The sequence below is a fragment of the Lissotriton vulgaris genome, chromosome 2_1 (genome assembly GCF_964263255.1).
Source record: "Lissotriton vulgaris chromosome 2_1, aLisVul1.2, whole genome shotgun sequence".
Lineage (NCBI taxonomy): Eukaryota > Metazoa > Chordata > Amphibia > Caudata > Salamandridae > Lissotriton > Lissotriton vulgaris.
The window spans coordinates 924,502,603-924,516,953 of NC_141687.1; the positions used below are offsets into that span (position 1 = coordinate 924,502,603).

Below are 14,351 nucleotides of genomic sequence, written 5' to 3' on the forward strand. Positions count from 1 at the left end.
CATTGTTGAAATTGGGAGCGTGAATCTCCGTGAAAGCCTCTGAAGAGAAAGCTGAGGAGCTTTCGAAACGCGTCAGGCACACCTGCACGGAGTGATCCAAGCGGCAACCGCCTGTACCGGAAAGAGAGTCCTACTCTCTGCTGCTGTTGGTCGAGTGCGAAGCCAAACTGATGGACACACTTTGGAGCTTGCATATAACGCGGCCGTCCTGCCGCGGGGCTTTGCACCTCCCCGAAAGAAGGGGACCACTCGAAGAGGAGACACCTCATCGAACATGTGGGGTAACAGCAGGGATTTAAGACGGAACCCCCTGCCTGAGTCAATATCCGCATCCATAAGAACTACCGCTCCCACAATGCTCAGCCAACATCGTCATCCTATTGGAGGGCGTGCATTGTTGAAATTGGGAGCGTGAATCTCCGTGAAAGCCTCTGAAGAGAAAGCTGAGGAGCTTTCGAAACGCGTCAGGCACACCTGCACGGAGTGATCCAAGCGGCAACCGCCTGTACCGGAAAGAGAGTCCTACTCTCTGCTGCTGTTGGTCGAGTGCGAAGCCAAACTGATGGACACACTTTGGAGCTTGCATATAACGCGGCCGTCCTGCCGCGGGGCTTTGCACCTCCCCGAAAGAAGGGGACCACTCGAAGAGGAGACACCTCATCGAACATGTGGGGTAACAGCAGGGATTTAAGACGGAACCCCCTGCCTGAGTCAATATCCGCATCCATAAGAACTACCGCTCCCACAATGCTCAGCCAACATCGTCATCCTATTGGAGGGCGTGCATTGTTGAAATTGGGAGCGTGAATCTCCGTGAAAGCCTCTGAAGAGAAAGCTGAGGAGCTTTCGAAACGCGTCAGGCACACCTGCACGGAGTGATCCAAGCGGCAACCGCCTGTACCGGAAAGAGAGTCCCACTCTCTGCTGCTGTTGGTCGAGTGCGAAGCCAAACTGATGGACACACTTTGGAGCTTGCATATAACGCGGCCGTCCTGCCGCGGGGCTTTGCACCTCCCCGAAAGAAGGGGACCACTCGAAGAGGAGACACCTCATCGAACATGTGGGGTAACAGCAGGGATTTAAGACGGAACCCCCTGCCTGAGTCAATATCCGCATCCATAAGAACTACCGCTCCCACAATGCTCAGCCAACATCGTCATCCTATTGGAGGGCGTGCATTGTTGAAATTGGGAGCGTGAATCTCCGTGAAAGCCTCTGAAGAGAAAGCTGAGGAGCTTTCGAAACGCGTCAGGCACACCTGCACGGAGTGATCCAAGCGGCAACCGCCTGTACCGGAAAGAGAGTCCTACTCTCTGCTGCTGTTGGTCGAGTGCGAAGCCAAACTGATGGACACACTTTGGAGCTTGCATATAACGCGGCCGTCCTGCCGCGGGGCTTTGCACCTCCCCGAAAGAAGGGGACCACTCGAAGAGGAGACACCTCATCGAACATGTGGGGTAACAGCAGGGATTTAAGACGGAACCCCCTGCCTGAGTCAATATCCGCATCCATAAGAACTACCGCTCCCACAATGCTCAGCCAACATCGTCATCCTATTGGAGGGCGTGCATTGTTGAAATTGGGAGCGTGAATCTCCGTGAAAGCCTCTGAAGAGAAAGCTGAGGAGCTTTCGAAACGCGTCAGGCACACCTGCACGGAGTGATCCAAGCGGCAACCGCCTGTACCGGAAAGAGAGTCCTACTTTCTGCTGCTGTTGGTCGAGTGCGAAGCCAAACTGATGGACACACTTTGGAGCTTGCATATAACGCGGCCGTCCTGCCGCGGGGCTTTGCACCTCCCCGAAAGAAGGGGACCACTCGAAGAGGAGACACCTCATCGAACATGTGGGGTAACAGCAGGGATTTAAGACGGAACCCCCTGCCTGAGTCAATATCCGCATCCATAAGAACTACCGCTCCCACAATGCTCAGCCAACATCGTCATCCTATTGGAGGGCGTGCATTGTTGAAATTGGGAGCGTGAATCTCCGTGAAAGCCTCTGAAGAGAAAGCTGAGGAGCTTTCGAAACGCGTCAGGCACACCTGCACGGAGTGATCCAAGCGGCAACCGCCTGTACCGGAAAGAGAGTCCTACTCTCTGCTGCTGTTGGTCGAGTGCGAAGCCAAACTGATGGACACACTTTGGAGCTTGCATATAACGCGGCCGTCCTGCCGCGGGGCTTTGCACCTCCCCGAAAGAAGGGGACCACTCGAAGAGGAGACACCTCATCGAACATGTGGGGTAACAGCAGGGATTTAAGACGGAACCCCCTGCCTGAGTCAATATCCGCATCCATAAGAACTACCGCTCCCACAATGCTCAGCCAACATCGTCATCCTATTGGAGGGCGTGCATTGTTGAAATTGGGAGCGTGAATCTCCGTGAAAGCCTCTGAAGAGAAAGCTGAGGAGCTTTCGAAACGCGTCAGGCACACCTGCACGGAGTGATCCAAGCGGCAACCGCCTGTACCGGAAAGAGAGTCCTACTCTCTGCTGCTGTTGGTCGAGTGCGAAGCCAAACTGATGGACACACTTTGGAGCTTGCATATAACGCGGCCGTCCTGCCGCGGGGCTTTGCACCTCCCCGAAAGAAGGGGACCACTCGAAGAGGAGACACCTCATCGAACATGTGGGGTAACAGCAGGGATTTAAGACGGAACCCCCTGCCTGAGTCAATATCCGCATCCATAAGAACTACCGCTCCCACAATGCTCAGCCAACATCGTCATCCTATTGGAGGGCGTGCATTGTTGAAATTGGGAGCGTGAATCTCCGTGAAAGCCTCTGAAGAGAAAGCTGAGGAGCTTTCGAAACGCGTCAGGCACACCTGCACGGAGTGATCCAAGCGGCAACCGCCTGTACCGGAAAGAGAGTCCTACTCTCTGCTGCTGTTGGTCGAGTGCGAAGCCAAACTGATGGACACACTTTGGAGCTTGCATATAACGCGGCCGTCCTGCCGCGGGGCTTTGCACCTCCCCGAAAGAAGGGGACCACTCGAAGAGGAGACACCTCATCGAACATGTGGGGTAACAGCAGGGATTTAAGACGGAACCCCCTGCCTGAGTCAATATCCGCATCCATAAGAACTACCGCTCCCACAATGCTCAGCCAACATCGTCATCCTATTGGAGGGCGTGCATTGTTGAAATTGGGAGCGTGAATCTCCGTGAAAGCCTCTGAAGAGAAAGCTGAGGAGCTTTCGAAACGCGTCAGGCACACCTGCACGGAGTGATCCAAGCGGCAACCGCCTGTACCGGAAAGAGAGTCCTACTCTCTGCTGCTGTTGGTCGAGTGCGAAGCCAAACTGATGGACACACTTTGGAGCTTGCATATAACGCGGCCGTCCTGCCGCGGGGCTTTGCACCTCCCCGAAAGAAGGGGACCACTCGAAGAGGAGACACCTCATCGAACATGTGGGGTAACAGCAGGGATTTAAGACGGAACCCCCTGCCTGAGTCAATATCCGCATCCATAAGAACTACCGCTCCCACAATGCTCAGCCAACATCGTCATCCTATTGGAGGGCGTGCATTGTTGAAATTGGGAGCGTGAATCTCCGTGAAAGCCTCTGAAGAGAAAGCTGAGGAGCTTTCGAAACGCGTCAGGCACACCTGCACGGAGTGATCCAAGCGGCAACCGCCTGTACCGGAAAGAGAGTCCTACTCTCTGCTGCTGTTGGTCGAGTGCGAAGCCAAACTGATGGACACACTTTGGAGCTTGCATATAACGCGGCCGTCCTGCCGCGGGGCTTTGCACCTCCCCGAAAGAAGGGGACCACTCGAAGAGGAGACACCTCATCGAACATGTGGGGTAACAGCAGGGATTTAAGACGGAACCCCCTGCCTGAGTCAATATCCGCATCCATAAGAACTACCGCTCCCACAATGCTCAGCCAACATCGTCATCCTATTGGAGGGCGTGCATTGTTGAAATTGGGAGCGTGAATCTCCGTGAAAGCCTCTGAAGAGAAAGCTGAGGAGCTTTCGAAACGCGTCAGGCACACCTGCACGGAGTGATCCAAGCGGCAACCGCCTGTACCGGAAAGAGAGTCCTACTCTCTGCTGCTGTTGGTCGAGTGCGAAGCCAAACTGATGGACACACTTTGGAGCTTGCATATAACGCGGCCGTCCTGCCGCGGGGCTTTGCACCTCCCCGAAAGAAGGGGACCACTCGAAGAGGAGACACCTCATCGAACATGTGGGGTAACAGCAGGGATTTAAGACGGAACCCCCTGCCTGAGTCAATATCCGCATCCATAAGAACTACCGCTCCCACAATGCTCAGCCAACATCGTCATCCTATTGGAGGGCGTGCATTGTTGAAATTGGGAGCGTGAATCTCCGTGAAAGCCTCTGAAGAGAAAGCTGAGGAGCTTTCGAAACGCGTCAGGCACACCTGCACGGAGTGATCCAAGCGGCAACCGCCTGTACCGGAAAGAGAGTCCTACTCTCTGCTGCTGTTGGTCGAGTGCGAAGCCAAACTGATGGACACACTTTGGAGCTTGCATATAACGCGGCCGTCCTGCCGCGGGGCTTTGCACCTCCCCGAAAGAAGGGGACCACTCGAAGAGGAGACACCTCATCGAACATGTGGGGTAACAGCAGGGATTTAAGACGGAACCCCCTGCCTGAGTCAATATCCGCATCCATAAGAACTACCGCTCCCACAATGCTCAGCCAACATCGTCATCCTATTGGAGGGCGTGCATTGTTGAAATTGGGAGCGTGAATCTCCGTGAAAGCCTCTGAAGAGAAAGCTGAGGAGCTTTCGAAACGCGTCAGGCACACCTGCACGGAGTGATCCAAGCGGCAACCGCCTGTACCGGAAAGAGAGTCCTACTCTCTGCTGCTGTTGGTCGAGTGCGAAGCCAAACTGATGGACACACTTTGGAGCTTGCATATATATATATATATATATATATATATATATATATATATCAAACTTGTGGCCTGATTTTGCAGAATCTGTCTCTATGGGGAAATGCATTGATACATGAGGGCCTTTGTCTTTTACATAAACCAACAGGGCAAAATTAGAACCCCTGATATGTCAAATTGGAGGTGCTCTTACTGTTCTCTTTGCTCATTTTGGAAGAAAGGCAATTTTTTCAAAGGAAATTATCAAATCCTGCTTGAGGAGGAGGTTTTCGAGGCACCTTCTGCATTGACGGAGATAGTAAAAAAAATGCTTTTGGTGATACCAGCCATGAGTAATCCTGTTTAAAAGTGTGCCACATTTTTACTGTTTGTTTTGTTGCAATTTAATTATTTGTTTTTACTGAATATGTAGTTAGGGCCACTTGGTGGCATTACTTTGTTTATCCAAGATGTTGCAATACATGGGTTATAAAACTGAGAAAGGATACTATTTGACCTCTGGGCGGGAATATGGGTTCCCTTTGGCGTTAGGTGTGGTCCCTTGAGTTGGTTCAGTTTGTGGATAAGCATCACTTTTACTTGTTTAGTTCCGTGAAGGGCTAGTTTCTTTTTCATTACCGTTTCGCTCTCTTTGTGTCTTTAAGTATGCAGCATCTATTAACTATGTTTGGTAGGTTGAAGATTTTAATCAGTTTTTATGTTACAGCCTACTAGACAGAGCATGTGCTTTCGGTTGCAAGATATTCTATTAGCTTACAGTTCGCCCACTGCTTACTTTTGGTTGCTTATTACTCGGTGTGTGTGTGGGCTTTCCTGCCTTTTTGTGCGTTTATCCATCCCGTGGAGCATTGGTGCATTACTTGTGTCCTTCTGCTGCTGAACTTTGAAGCATTTCTTTTTTCTTTTGTTTAACCACTCCATGAGAGTGAATGTGGTATCCAGTTTTCTCCTTCCGACCTACGGAATTCTGTGTTAATTTAACACCTGTGTGCTTCACCGGTACTGCCTCGTCCGCATTGCTTTGTCGCCCCCTTAAAACTGTAATACATGGAAAGTTAAACAAATTGATCTCTCCTGTATTGTTTCCAAATTCAGTTTACTGAAATTGTTACACTTTAGAATGATTTAAACATGACTTTTCTTCATATTAAAATATGCAGCAGCAGTCGACTGAGTGGACCATTTGATCGATGACAACTATTTTAATTGTTCTATAGTCGAGCTGATTCAAGATCTGTCCATGGAAAAAAGAAAAGATTTTTTTTTAAACTGAGTTGATGAAGAATGTTTCATATTAAGCATGTTGGTCTGCCTGCAGTTTAAAAGCCACCTACCCACTATTCTTCATTGCGCATATTGCACATATCTGCTGTAGGAAGCTGGCTCTCTATTTAGTGTACCAAAACGAGGTACACTGTGCTGAGAGTCAAGGCAACTCCAATTGGTTTACAGAGGCACAAGTAACAAACCCAAATGCTCTCTTTTGTGGTAGTGTGGACTATCAGTTTAGGCTTGTCCGAGGGTAGTGCTAACCATTTGTTGTACTCACTGAGGCAATAAATGAGGCACGCACTCCAGAATAAAACAAAGACCAATTTAGAAAAATAGCACATATATTTTTATTATTGATTTCAACACCAAGAATTTTGGTGTCACATAAGTACTTTACAAGATATAGATTTTTACAGGTAAGTAAAATGTTCACTTAAATACTTATTTACGCAGCAATACTTTCATATGGGAAAAAAGGCATATACTGCATACAGTTACTTGCAGTAGGCATCTGGGGGGGGTCCCCTTCTTGACTTTAGGTGGCAAGGGGCCAAGCTCCAAAGAACCACCAGCAGTTAGTCTTTAGCGGCCCCCTCACAAACCAAGCCCCCCGTTGGGAGCGCCTAAACTTGTTCCCAAGCCTCCCATTGTAGCCTGTTTCTAGGTGCCTCCCCACCCTTTGGTGTAGTGTGCAAAGCTACCCACCCGACCAGCACCTATAGGTGCTGGTCGGGTGGGTAGCTTTGCACACTGCACCAAAGGGTGGGTAGGAGGGGGGCACCTAGAAACAGGCTATAATGGGAGGCTTGGGAAAACGTTTCTCCTCCCCACCCTTTAGTGTAGTGTGCAAAGCTACCCACCTGACCAGCACCTATTGGTGCTGGTCAGGTGAGTAGCTTTGCAGGCTACACCAAAGGGTGGGGAGGAGGGGGCACCTAGAAACAGGCTACAATGAGAGGATTGGGAACAAGTGTCTCCTCCCGACCCTTTGGTGTAGTGTGCAAAGCTACCCACCCAACCAGCACCTATATGTGCTGGTCGGGTGAGTAGCTTTGCACGCTACACCAAAGGGTGGGGAGGAGGGGGGCACCTAGAAACAGGCAACAATGGGAGGCTTGCGAACAAGTTTAGGAGCTCCCAACGGGGGGCTTGGTTTGTGAGGGTCCTAGGAACAAGGAACCATAGTTGGTTCTTGGAAACCCAGGATGGGGCGTTCGGGTGCAGAGTAGTTAGGACTGCTGGGCTTGTGTTTCATGGGCACTTGCGGTTGTTGGTATTGCCAGCTGAGGGGGCAAAAACAGGACAGCTGGGCCACTCTCAAAGAACGTTCTCTGCTGTGCAGATGTCCCTTGACATCTGCTCGGTCTTGAGGTCATTGGAGTCCGGAATGGACTCAAACATGCTTTGGTTGCTGCAAGGGGTCCGGTACCCTGGGTATTGATGCTGTGCAGCTCCGGTTGGTCCTCTCATCTACTTACTTGGTGGGGTGATGAATCTGACCTTCTGGAGCACGGAGACCTCTTCCAGGGCGACGGCTGCTTTGGTGGAACCTCTGGGCTGCAGAGCAGTGGGCCAGAATTTGCTGTTTGGTGCCTGAAAGCTGCAGGGCAGTAGCTTATCTACTCCAAGGGAGATTGCTGGCAATTTGCGAAGTGCTGGCAGCCCACTGTGGTTCTTAGAAGCCGTACAGCAGCCAGACAGGTTGGTTTGTTGTGATTGTCGGGACACATGCAGGTAGGCAGTGTTTGGCACCAAAGTGTTCGTAGCTTGTCCTCCGTTTTCGTTTCATCGATCTTCTTTGTCCTTTTCTTCTTGTGTTCGTTGAATCTGGATTTCGGGGGTCAGTGGTGCCACCTAATACTCAATTTAGGGGCATTGAGGTGGGTGCAAGGTAGTACCCAATGGGCTACATATTACAAATCTTTTGGGTGTCTACACCCCTTATATGACCACTTCCTGTGAGGAGTGGGCATAACCGTGACCGAGTGAATCTAATTTCCCCAAAAACCAAGTGGGTGAAATTGTACTTTTTGTGTTCACTTCAGGCAGCCCACTTTAGGGGTGTAACTAGCCTGATAGTGAACACGCCTCCTGACTAGTTAACTTTCCCGCCTGCCCTGATGCCAAATGGGCCCTGGGCAGGGGTTGTTATTTCCCCTGTCTGGAAGAAGTTGAGGTCACTAATCAAAGGCAGCAGGGATCTTTGAAGCCTCATCCCTTGATATGCTGATTACTAGCCATCCTGTTTTGAGGAGGTGACAACACCTCTCGCCAGAGCCGGCATGGTTTCTGACCTCCGAGAGCTTGGGCTCTCACCTCCATGGGGCTCAAACATGTGGTGGCAGTCTGGTTGATGCCAGTCAGCCAGCACACACGAGGTCGGTAGGTTTTTAGGGGACACCTTTAAGGTGCCCCTGGGTGCATGTCTTAATAAATCCACTACTGCCATCAGTAAGGATTTATTAAGACCAGGTGTTTCAGTGAAGTCATCATGTAGATGGGGAACTCAGAATGACCAGTCCCCAGTACATGTACTCAAGATGGCTTCCCAGTTCACTTGTACTATCTAGCAATTGGACTGGATACTACACAGGCATATCTGCCTATGCTTACTGTAGGGGTGATTTACAAATAGTCGGTAGGCATAGCACACAGGGAGTGTGCCATTTAGTATTTTCACTTTTGTCTGCACCATTTCACGCAGCCTGCAGTGGCAGTCTGCAGGAGTCTGGTGGTCGGTCCCTTAGGGTGGCACAATACATGTGGCAGCCCTTAGGGACCCTCTTGCCCTAGGTACCATTTACTTAGGACTTGCAGGGGTGCTAAAGGGCTTGCCAATTGTGAAACAATTGCACAGTTACCTTGTTTTTGGCAAAGAACACTGGCACAGGCGTCCTGGTTACCAGAAAGCGAGTGCACTTCAGGCAAAGTTGAATCAAATGGCATGCAAAAATTGGGCACTTCCTGCATCTGCACATAGTCCATGTAAACGTGTTTTCCCACCCTATTGTACTTGAGGTTCAACATATTAAATCTTAACATAATTTCCTTGTAACATGGAAAGAAAACACTAATTTTATTATGCTGGTCTCTTTCAAATAGCATTTCCTGCTCCACCCAACCACTCTACATCATATATCTTTAGTCCACTACCGGCCACCCATTCCTGTCTATTGTGCTTTGTGAAGCCATTACAGTGTTTTTCAGTAGTGTCTCATTCAAAATAGAACAAATAAGGTTACGTGCAAGTTAGTTTATAGCTGCACACTCTGTGACAATGACGCACGGAATGTGCTGTATACCCAGAGAGATGACAACGCCTTGCCTCTCAATTCAAACTGATTAGCCACCAGTAATCCACATAAAGGGAAAAATACAGATATTAAATACCATAAATGCACAGCTGGGCTTGGAGAACAACCCCACATTGAGATACAGCTGAATGTGTGCTGCAGTGTAGAAGTGGACAAACTCGAAAGGTTGCACTGATCTTGCAGAAAGGCAGGTTTAGCATTCCTACCAATCCCGTGTGTCAGTTTCCTTTAGTAGGGTTTTGGATTAGAGGCTTATTCATTGGTGAATAACACCACTTGTAAGTCCAGCTTACGAAAAAAATTAGCATTCTCTATGGGATTTTATTTTGCCCCAGCCGTATCAGGTTCAAGAAAGTTCATTTTAATCGTAAACTTGACATACACTGCTCGCCTTTAGGAAAGCATGCCTGGCTAAGTAGCTTAAATGATTTATTAGCACAATAGAAATCAAATAAATACAATGATGTCCATTTTAACCTACAACACCAAAGTTTGATTAACAAGCTGTAAGGTGAATCTGGAGGCCATTAAAGACTACTTTGATGGAGGCTTCGGAGTTTATGGCCACCGATATGTTTATATTGAAAATCTCTCTTAAATTGTCCTGCTTTTTAACACACTGTATAGCTATTGTAATTGCCACTACACTGTTACTTAAGCAATTCTTAACTTTCTTGAACCTGATATGGCTGGAGCAAAATTAAAATCCCTGGAAAATGTTAATTTATGGTTAACCTTAAGCTTCCTTGACACTACACAGACTGAAGGCGTCTTGGAGTCGAACGTGGTCTAGCACTGTCCTGCCAGGGACCAAATACCAGCTCAATATGGGTGGGGGGGAATCTACAAATTAAAAGATTTGGGTTTTCTCAGACTTTAGTGCCATGGGCACTCCAAAAAGTGGTTTTTTTAGTGATGTCTTTCAAAGATGCTCTTCACAGGTGACTGCTGTGCAGTGCAGTTGCTAAATGCCATGTGACCAGTTGAGCCAGTATAGGTCTATTAGCTGACTGCAGTCTATTGGGACTTTAGTTTTGCTTTTCTCTTTTATAAGTTTTGGTTCCAAAATCTTAGCATGTGATGTGGCTAAAAAGTGGGGTTGGCTTCCAGTATTACACTTAGCATAGTGGGACCACATAGCGGATACGTGAATGGCTGCTCCCCAGACATATCAACTGTAGGAAGCTGGCTCTGTATATGGTATACCACTAGGTCGTTATAGCATGAACAGAGTCCAGAGATTACCCAGAAGTGTACAGGGCTCAATGCAAACCCATAGTGCTCTATTAGTGGTAGTGTGGGTGAGCAGCCTCAGGCTAAACACAGATTAGTGTAATACATTTATTGCACACACACAGACCCATAAGGATCACATAACCTAAAAAGGAGATCCACACGAATTTTGGACAAATAAGCTTTGTTCAAGTTTTATTATCAGACCAAGATCTTCGCTGAAAGATAAGTATATTTTTCAGGAAAAATACTTTAGTCTTTTTGAAGTCGACAATTTTCAATCAGTTCAATATTCTCATATGGAGGAAAACAACAAAGTGGTTTTATGGGTAAGTACCCAACGTACAGTTCCAGTCTTAAAGTCAGCGGGGGGCAAGGTTCAGGTAAGCAAAAAGTCTGTTCCACCAGCGGCACAGGGGAGGCCAGGTGTGGAGGTCAAATTTTGTGATGGGCCCAATGCAATTCAATGGTGACTGGGGTGCTCGAAGCCACACTGTTTGCAGGTAGGTAAACAGGTTGCAGGGGCTAAGCTTTGGGGGTTACAGCAAGCACGAGGGACCCACAAAGCCACACCAAACACACACCAGGTGCAGGGTGCAAATACAGCGTCGGGTGCCCAATGCTTTTCAGTGGGAGATCCCGGTTTTACAAACCGGCGGCAGGCGTTGCACCGGAGGCTGTTGGAAGGAGCACAGCGACAGCCGCGGTAAGTAGACGGGTGCAGGGGCACCGTCTGTTCAGCTCACCAGGGCCCAGGGAATTCAGGCGCAGGGGTGTCCTTTGATGTCAGACTCTTCTTGCCGGAACCACTCGTGTGTGCCTCTGGATTCAGTCTGCAGGTGGAGGCGTCGTCGAGTCCAGGAGGAGTCCGCTAACGCTGGACTTGAGGTCAGGATCGCTGGCCAACTGGACATGAGCCAAAGGCGTCCGGTGCGTAGTGGGCAGGACTCGCGTTCCGAAGGGCACCAGATTCCTTTGTGTAGGTTTCTTGAGGACAGATCCATTGTCCTCTGAAGTCTCTGGTCTTTGTTGAACAGCAGGAGTCTACCTTGGATTCTGGAAAGGTCCATAAAGCTGGAGACAGGCCAGCAGGGTTGGGGCCAAGTCAGTAGTCTTCTTTCGGCTTCGATGCACTACATAGTCTTCTCCCTTTTTGAGTCTAGCCTAGCGGCATGCTCTGCGAGGCATGCTGTATTAGAGTATACAGTGGAAGCCCTGCCCACTCCACCCATATTTGTCATTAGCTTGTGTCAGTGTCCTTCCTAAATGCAGGTTTCTGATTCGGAAATAGGCTTGTTAGTCCCGCCTAGGTGTACCGCCTTGTCTCCGTTTTGTTCCTTACCATAAAGACTAGACCTTTTATTCGGCTTGCTACAAGGTCCGCAATTTAACCCCTTCTGTGCTTCTGTCGGCCGTTGGCAAATGGTACCACTATCTCGCTAGTGCTGCCGTCGGCCAACGGCCGATGCAGCCACGCTCATTTTGCGGAAGTGCTGCACTGCCGCAAAATTGCGGCCGCAGGAAAGGGGTTAAAGGGATGAGCACTATTTTGTTTATTTAAAGAGATGGGGACAATGGTGGCCGATTTTCTAATACAGTGCTATGCGCTCTAACTTGTGTGCTGAGCACTGCATCCGCTTCAGGGACACCGGGCTCAGTTTACTTTTTTCATTTATTTTAAAACTTTAATACTTAGTGCGGCGCCTGCTTTAGGGAAACTGCGCTAGTTTTTTTTACCTGCTTAAAACAAGCATTTTCACAAGAATTTGCAATGCAATAGGACTCACATTTACGCGAGTTTAAGCTATTGGCATTGTAAATGACAATGCCTTTTATTTATGTTTTGAAAACCAAAACATAAATAAAAGGCATTGTTCTTTACAGTGCAAATAGCTCAAACTTACGTAAATGCGAGACCTATTGCATTGCAAATGCTTGTTCTCCCTTCTTCTTAGGGTGGCAGGAACTAGTTTCCAGGTCTGAGGGAGTCACCTAAATACTAAACTTAGGAGCGTTTTAAGGGAGTTTCAGATAGTGCCAATAGGCACCTTACCTAGTGTGACTACACCCTCAATTATGCCACCCTTCTGTGGGAGGAGGCATAGTCCTAGCCCTGATTGAATGGGTTTCCCCCTCTTCAAGGTGACGGGGACTGAAAGATGTTTCACTTCGCCTCCCCCACCCTAGGGGTGGAGTAAGCAGAGTGGGCACACCTCCTATTCTAACAAGTATTCCTGCCCAAATTTGGAGTGTAAACCGGGAGCTGTCATCTGCTGCTAGCAGCAGAGGATGGGTGTCACCTTACAAAAGCGTCCGGCCTTTGAGGCTTCTCTCTCGACCTCTGTGCCCATCCTGGGTGGGGCAGCATGGGAAAGGCTTCCGAGAAACAGGAGCCATTAGAACTAGAGTGCCCGCTCTGTATCTGTGCAGCTGTCGGTCCCAGGCTCAGCCATCGAGACCCCCACCTGTACCAGGCACAAGCCATTTTCAAAGTGACGGGACGGCCTGAATATTGTGTGCTGGTGGGCGAGATAACTCACTTCCTCCTTTCACATCCGGGGGTGGCAGGAAGGGTAGCCAGGCACTTGCTTCTGATATCAATGAGCATCGCAGCTGAGCCAGAAAGGTTCACCGCCTATAATAAGGATCCTAGGGAAGAAACAATGGGGGTCTGACACTTTGTACAGATGGGATTACACATCTGACTGGGGAACAGCCACCCTCCTGCCTGCTGCTGGAAGTGGAAAGAGGAATTTCCACATTTCTTACTAGGACTTAACCTGAAGGAGAGGTGCCAGTGCACACAGTAGCCTGGTAAGAAAAACAAGTCTGTCCTTCACTTTCTCACCTCTTGCTGACTGGTGCTGCCATGCTTGTTTTCCTGCTGCATGCGCGTTATACACTTCTGGTTCAACATGCAGCTCATAAGGAGGGGAGTAGCTTAAGGATGACTGAATACAGTTGCCCAACACAAAGTTGGTTGTGGTGCAGGAGGTTGTACGAGGTAAACACAAGGATCAGGTTTTAGGGCAGAGATTTCACATGGGGTTTTGTTTTAAGTATACTTGAAATCACAGGTGTCGCCACACCGATTCCGTGAAACAACGGGAGGGGGCTAGAAGGCAGGCAGCATAGGAGGGAGGGGCTAAAGGCAACACCGACAGCGGGAGTAATTAACAACAGGGGAAAGAACAGCGGCACCGGCCTTAACGTAAAGCTGCTTCCTGGAATTCCAGCGCCTACCTTTTATCATAATGATCAGATGTGGAGCGAGGCCGGAGCTTGGGAGGTGTGGGGGAGCTGTAGCTATGACTTAAGCGCAGAGAGGGAGCGAGCATTTGCAGATGTGAAGAGCAGCTGTTTAGAAAAAGAGTCCACAAACACTACAGAAAGCCCCTCCAGAGAAAGGATATAATACTAGGCCTATCCTCCAGCGGGAGAGTAAGACACAAAAAGGTGGTACATATACCCACAAGAAACCATAGAGAAGATAGCTTTTCGGAAGGACATACATTTTAACTAGTTGACAGCGAGCACATGCCAAAGCCCATAGAAGTAAATACAGTACGCCTCGCAGAGCATGCATGCTGCTAGGCTCAACCTAAAAATGGGGAGTTTGCCCCACCAACCCCCAAAAAAGAAAAGAATATGTTTAG

General features: G+C 49.1%; 1 protein-coding gene across 2 annotated transcripts in view; it reads left to right on the top strand.

Moving 5' to 3' along the window:
• The window catches only part of MEAF6 (MYST/Esa1 associated factor 6), a 154,081-nt gene that overhangs the window by 73,581 nt on the left and 66,149 nt on the right, over positions 1-14,351 (top strand). The window lies entirely within an intron of this gene.